This window comes from Pagrus pagrus (assembly GCF_965226575.1).
Source record: "Pagrus pagrus genome assembly, chromosome: 15".
Classification (NCBI taxonomy): Eukaryota; Metazoa; Chordata; class Actinopteri; order Spariformes; family Sparidae; genus Pagrus; species Pagrus pagrus.
Genome location: NC_140199.1, coordinates 7,707,136 through 7,714,751, shown reverse-complemented (window position 1 = coordinate 7,714,751; position 7,616 = coordinate 7,707,136).

The window sequence follows — 7,616 nt, the reverse complement described above, 5'->3', positions numbered from 1 at the left end:
CACTCAGTTCAGCTCATAATTAATTATGCTGTATGTCTTCTCTCCTCGCAGCAGCCCGTCTGTATGTCAGAGCTCCTTTTTTTTTTTATTTCTGAGGAGTGTTTTCCATTAGAGGGCAGTACAGAACGGGAAACAGAAATCAACATTTCAACCTTGAATTCATCCTGCACATTTAATCTGTGACTTAAATGTTTATATGTTATTTTATTTTCATCACAAGCCTGTTAAATCCCTCTGGGATGAATTATTCCTTCTTTAAAAAGACCGTATGGAGAGGGCAGCAGCAGTGGTGCTGGTGTGAAAAATCAGTTTAGCTTTAATTGAAAATGTCCTTTACTTTTTATTTTCTGCATTACCTCGAGACGATCTGTTGTAACATTGACAGGGTTTTTTTTTACCCCCACTAAATTCTTGATTCTCCTAACTGTCTGCTGCAGCTCCAGAGTGACCCTTACTTGCCCATAGTTATTCCTCTTCTGTTCAGCCCAGGTAGCCTAATAATCCACCCTCCAAAAATAACCTCGTCTCTAACCTTTGCAGAACCAATTCAAGTGGCCCACTCGCTGAATACATTTGAACTTTGCTGCATTTTTGAATTTCTTATCCGATCGGCTCGGTGCGGCTGCTGTCTTGCCGTGCTTGCTGGACTCACTTACTCTGCCGTTGGAGCTCCATCGCAGGCGTAGATGTTGAGGCAGCAGACAGGCAGATGAAGAATGAGACTCAGTCTGTGGTTTCACAGAGGGCTAATGATGCCTGTGGTGACTACAGGCTACAGTCAGCCCCCTAACGAAGGGAGCTGTGACACAGCCACAAGGGGTCCCATTTAAGCCAGGCGCACTCTGAAGTGCACTGTAAGCACCCTCCTTTTTTGCTTGTGGCTAAGTAAATTCTGAGGAATGCTACGAATTTAGCAACCAGAGATACTGATGTCTGTAGAGTTCTGGAGTTGATGTTAAAAAACAAGTCCAGCATCAAAGCGTGAGACATGCTGCCAGTAATTGACCATGTAATTGCTTCGGTACCCAAGGAATCTCTCTGAAATAATTCACACCTTTTATTTTCTCCACAACTCTTCGCATTTTCTTTGCATTTATCCGTGTTAGCAGCAGCGTTATTATTATATCTGTATTATTTTGTGGTCGTGTTTTCACCATGTGAGCCACTTCCGTATCACACTGGCTCCGAGATAAAAAGGAATTAGATTAAAAGAGGCTGAGACGATCTCATCATCCGCACTGTTAATCTCTGTGAAACCTTTAATTTTGGCCTAATATCTGCCTCCATTTCAGAGAAAGAGAGGGAGCGAGTGCACGTGCTGCATGCTCGTGCGTGCGTGTATGCGTGTGTGTATGCGTGTGTGTGAGAAAGAGAGAGAGAGAGAGAGCATGTGGCCATGCGTGTTGGTGTGTGCACATGTGTATGTCCATATGTGTGTGGGTGAAGTGGATGATATTGAGTCTGACTTCATAAATCACCCAGACACTGATAAACTCCCCATGCACCCACACACCGCTAATGGGCAACCCTTAAGGAGTGTGAGTGTCTCGTGCGGCGTTTGATTCAACATTTATTAACCCCCTCACACACACTCTCTCTCTCACATACGACACACACTCATTTGAGCCCCCAGAAAGAGCGAGGATATGGTTGGTGGCATCGGCAGCGTGAGTGCGGGGTTTTGACCTGGCCGGGCTGTATTAATCATGGACCGATAGCAGTGAGATACATTTTAGCTTATACAGCCACAACAACAGCCTCTGCATTTCCCAGCATTAGTTTCCTTCTCATAACTTATATCCTGTCTCCAAGTCCCCACTTCCCATCTCATATCCTGGCACCCCTCCTCATTATAGAACAATTTTCTGCCCCCACATCAAATACAAACACACTGTGCGCTTCCATCTCTTGCTCTTCATACATGTCGCCTCATAATTCTAACGTTATCACAACCTGCGCCCCCTCGGTACAAGTCGCGAGGCTTAGTGGTGGGGACCCTGCGCAAGTTAATCCTGCAGGCCACATCGGTGATTCACAAATAGCTGCTTTTATTCTTCTTAACAAGTTTGCACGCTTACAGGAAAAACTTTTTGGAAACATATTAACTCTGCTGCGAGGGGCGCTCTGCTGCTGGGAAGCCGGAGGAGTATCCGGCATGCAGATAGGCAGTGTCCAACAGTCAGTCAGACAGATAGACACAGGGATAGATAGCTGGATAGACAGACATTAGGCTGGGGCTTGGCTGCACTATCGGGTTTCCTCCCCCTCTGTCTGTCTGCCGGGACAGCCTGGCCTCGGAGGCCCTGACACCGAGGCACCGCGCAGCCAGCCACGACAGCTGCCACAGCAGCATCTAATACCAACACACTCCACGCTACGCCACAACTACAAAGAGAAATATCATTTCAAACATGGCATACTTTGATGCTCTTGTAATGATCTTTGTGTTTTGAGAGAGAAAGCGGGAGGATGGAGGATTCGTATGGTGCCTTTCTTTTTGTTTTGTTTCTTTAGAACAAAGAGACCCCCCCACCCTCCCTCCACATGAGCAGGTTTAGGACAGTGATGATGAGATGCAGCAGGATTAAATGAGAAAGTAAAAGAAACCCTGAGAGGTATCAGCATGCCGGTGTGTGCACGTTAGTAACCTTGTGTCAGTGTGTCATCGTAACCTTATGAACCCCGGTTGTTGAACTGGGGGTCTCTAATTAGGAACGGCTGATGAACGGCCATGCGTTACGTGAGAACGGGTGCCTGCGAGCGCGTATCAATCTGTGACTGTGCAGCGCGGTTGTCAGCGTGGTAAGGAGAGTGTCTCAGCCTGGAGAAAGTGCAGGTCTAGCCTTGGTCATGTTGACGGAGGGGCGGCACTTCACAGGCTCCAGGACCCCATGGCACCAGTCTCCCCAGTCCCCCAGACAGACTGGGAGCATCTGGGCTCTGTCAGCGCCTCTGGCCCCCGCAGACTCCGATCTATATGACGGGGGAGAGGAGTGGATTGGATCAGGGAGAGGGAAAATATGAGCCAGATTCCTCAGCCTTGTGCAAAATGCATGCTTTGCCAGTTAGCATGTTTCATGTGTGTGCTTGTGCGTGCGCGCGTGTGGCTGCCTTAAGGCCTGATAACAGGTCTTACTGATTAATTTTATATGATGTGAGATGTGGGCTTATTGATTAGCGTCTAACGTTGGAAAAGTCCTCTCTATAAATTGTCCAATTAAGCATTAATTAAAAGTGTGCAGCTCAAAACATGCAAAGCCCGGTTCTGAGCGAAAACATCAAGATTAGACTGACAGATATCATTCCAGGGTTTCCTTATGAAAGCAGATACGGCTCCTAAGCTTCGCCGCATGGAAACCGATACACACACACACACAAGACTAATTAATCCATACACTAAATTAGGAATATAAATTGTGGTCCCAATTTAACAAGGTCAGTTTTAACTTCTCCCTTTTCACTTTATTTAACTGTGTAGGAGAGGGAAAAAAGGAAGCCCTATCAATGTGCTTCGCTTATTATGATTGACGATTGATGATTAAGTCCTCCAGCTGACACACACCACCAAAGCCGGTGAGTTGGAATTGGATGTGACACATACACAGTTCTGCGTGTTAGGTAATTCGTTGACGAGGGGCCAAATTCATTTATGGAACAGCGGTATTGGCAGGCATGGACACTCTCTGCAAAAACAACGATAATCACAGAGGTTTGGCGCGGCGTGACAAGGACTCTTCAGGGAAAGGCCCTTACACGCTGCTTTGTTGGCCGTTCCTCCCTAAGATGGAGGGAAACATCCGCCACTGTTCTTAAGATGAGAGTCGCTCAGAGCGGGAGGAGAGGTTTGTGTAAGGTGTGGATGATGTCTAAAAGGGCTTGATTAGCACTTGTTGGGTCTGTTTTGATGGGAGCGCTTGTAGCTCATTACAATATCTGGAATGTGTAGATTCTTATAAATACAAATTCAGCCAAAGTCTTTACTTTTCAGGGGAAGCAATAAGTGATTTTCTCTTTTTTTTTTGCAGGGAATTGATGAAATAAAAGCTCTGATAAATCCCCCGTAATGAAACATGAGGGGGACCCTGTCTCAAGCCATTTAATCTCTTTTCGCATTCTCCATTTTTTCTGCTAATGAGCCTTATTGACAATCAAACAGAAGCTGTCATCCCCCAGGATGCAACACTCCCAGCCCCTGCGTGTTTGTCATAGTGTCCTGGCAATCAGAGCTGCCTGCAAGACCAGGCTGGCAGTTAGTGGTTCTCACAGCAGCACTGCCTGAAAATGGCACACTTCCTGTAGAGTTGCAGCTGCCACCTCTGCTACTTCCATTACTTTCTATAGCATGCAGATGTTGTATCAACATTCCCTGCCAAGGGGACTGCAATAACTGTGAGATTCATGCCATGTTTCAGAGGCACGTCAATTTCTCAAGTGGCACAATTAAAGAGGGAAATACAGTACCAGGTTTTTCACAGGCGCTGAAATCGGAAAAGGGCTTTTTCACTTTTTTTTTTTTCACTTTTTTTTTTTTTCCAGGGGTGGGGTGGGGAGGGCTGTTTCATAAGGGTTAAGAAATCCACCCGATTTTTACTGCCCTTTTCCTGAGTTGAGCTGTTCTGTGAGCCTTTGTGAGGCAGACCTGTCGTGACCCACAGCGGATATGGAAATGGGGCTAAGGTTTTATGGGCCAAACGGATTGGACACAGTCAAGCTCAGGGGGCATGAATATTGGATGTTATTTCTGGTCCCTTTTTATGTAATCCATTGCCAATACATTATTAATAGATGATATCATATCCAGAACTACTGGACAAAGCACTACAGAGGGGTGCTATGAAAGGAGCTCTATGTGGTGGAGACTGTGGCAGAAAATACAGTTCAAGTGATATTATTTTATCACCGTAGCCTAACACTCCCTGACCAGGCGATCTTTACAGTGTAATTTTTGGACTAAGCGAAGTTCATAGAGGGGAAAATATAGTGAATACTGTATTTCTACCAGGGGTAAATCCTGCATTTGTGGGTTTGAAATGCACTGAAACATTGATGAAGTATCAAATGACACCCAAATACAAGTTTAATGGATTTTGAAGCACTGGGATACTTTGCTCATCCTCCTTGACTGCAGTGAGTGAAGTGGAAATCTTTTGCGAGGATCTAGAGTTTTCCCCCTGCAAAAGCTGACTCCCAGTGTAAAGTAGCAGGGGAGCGGTGTCTTATCTGATGTACCGATTCACAGACAGGAGGTTGTGCAAATGTGGGACTGTTTTTTTGTTTTTTTGTTTTTTTTTTATGAAAGAGGTCAAATTCTCTGTTTTCATTCAAATGCGGAAATTGTTCAAAAAAAGGTCAGGCTCTCGATTTTTTGATTCATTGTCATCTCGAAAAGTTATGATCTCCTGCTTGTGCAGTTTTTATGAGTCAGAGCAGCAGTATCCCGCTCCGCGTATAAACTTCACGAGAGTTGCAGCCGCTTTTTCTTTTTTTTTTCTTTTTCTTTTTCTTTTACCTTCGCAAAACACATCACTCAGCGGTTACACAAATCCTGTCTGTCCAAGAGAAAATCCTGAAAAAAGTACTTCTCAGCACTGGCCATCGAGCAGAGAGAAGAAAAAAAAACCCACTACCCCTCCACCTTTGAGTTTTCTGGCCTGTCTTCATACTGTACACATGTCGGCACAAAGGTATTATCACATCAACATCCATTAAAAGTGAAGCCCCTCAATGAGAGTTACATAGGGAGCGGATGCGTAAGGTAATATTCTCTTTTTAAGGTCAGTTTGAATTGTTTTTTCTCATGGGAAACGGCAGATTGATAAAGAGCAAACAAAACCTCTTTTCTGAATGCGTGTCCTCCATGGCCTCAATGAAGGTTTCATTCCTTTATATCATCCAGCCCAATTCCCAGCATGCACGGCCATTGTGGCTCTTTCAACTGGAGCTCTCCATTGACTGGCTCATTGTCCGGCCGCTCTTTTGTGTGCGCTATCACCGGAGCACAATCTTTCACCTGAACAGCACAGGAGCGCAGCCGGGATGTGCTCACGTAAAAAAAAAAACCAAAAAAAAAAAACCTACTGAGTCACCCGTGTAGACGCCAGGCTGCACAATTAACCCGGGCCACTAATTAAGAAATATTCAGCGCGTGTATCAACGTTTAAAAATCTTCCGGTGATGCTCGTTAATAACGTGGTTTATTTGTCATGCGTCACACAGAGACGTTCAATATTACCGCTCAGGCTTATTTTATTGAGAGGAGTTTTTTTTTTTTTTTTTTTTTTCTTGAAATATAACAATGCACGAGCAGATGTTTGAAGCGTGGCCCTCGGCAACACAAGGCTAGTTAAGATCGATATTGCTTTCAATATTTCTTTCCTTTGACAGATAACCAGTACTGAGGAAAGTCTTGATAAGAGTGGCAACATATGGATGTGGCGAGCCTCGCTCTCTTTTGATTGCGTGACCCCGTGACCTTTGCCTGCGTTTGAGAGGGAGGCGGCCACATGGTACGGTGGGGGTCTGTCAGGCTCTGGTTATGGGGCATTATTGACCCAGGATTTATAAATATTTAATGCACACATTAAGATCATGGTGGAGGGTGGCCATTAGAGTTCTCCAATAAAGAGGCTCTCACGATGATTGAGTGGTGTGGCAGAGCGAGGAGCTTGGGTACAGAGAAACCTGCTGAGACAATATACCGGACCTCCAGCCTGCCTGCCAGGCTTCACAGCTCTTAAAGCTGGCAACAACTGAGCAAACTAGTCGTTTTTTGATTGTACGTTTACCCTCAGGATTGTTCTTTTTGTCTGCTCCGTGAGAGACTGTTTCCTTTGCTTCATTTATCGGGCAGTTCACACTGAATAAGTGTACAGTCTGTGCAACATTTTGCCATTGAACAGCAGAGACAGCAGTAAGCAGAGAGCGATAGATCCAAACCTGTGTATGTGTATCTGAAACAGATAATGCAATGTCAGGAAGCAGATGTGTGGCCATTGTTATCAGACACACTGGATTATCGAGGGAATGATTTGAAGCACAAGGCGATCGCAGCTGAAAATTAAATCGCTCTTTTGAGTGTATCTGTCCTCTGCGCTATCAGCAGCTCCTGGACTATCTCCCCGCGCTGCCGAGAGGTCCGTGCATGCTGGCTGACATAATAAGCCGTGATATGCTGATTGCCCACTCGGGTTGCTGTCGTTTAATTGTGCATTAAAGGAAGAGGTGGCCTCGGACAATGTTGCCTTGATGAGAAATTGACATTTTGTGACCTGCTCTGCGCGACCACTCAGGATGCCAGATAAGATGCTCAGTTGTTTTTAAGGAGAGCCACCATTCTTCCCTCAAACACTTCTATCCTTCTGTTTGACCCACTTGATGAGTATAGATTTCACAGTGGCCCCCCTTTCAGCGCTCAAACTATAAGAGGTTCAAAACGATACCAGCCCTTATAGACAAAGGATAACCTTGCTCTTTCAATGTATTGATTCTTTATTAACTAGGTGGCTTAATGCAATGAAATGAGGGATTTGAATGAGCCCCATTTGGGGTGCTTTGAATAAAAAGCTTGCACTGTTTATGAATGACTACAATGAACCTTTGAAGCACCACAGATGCAG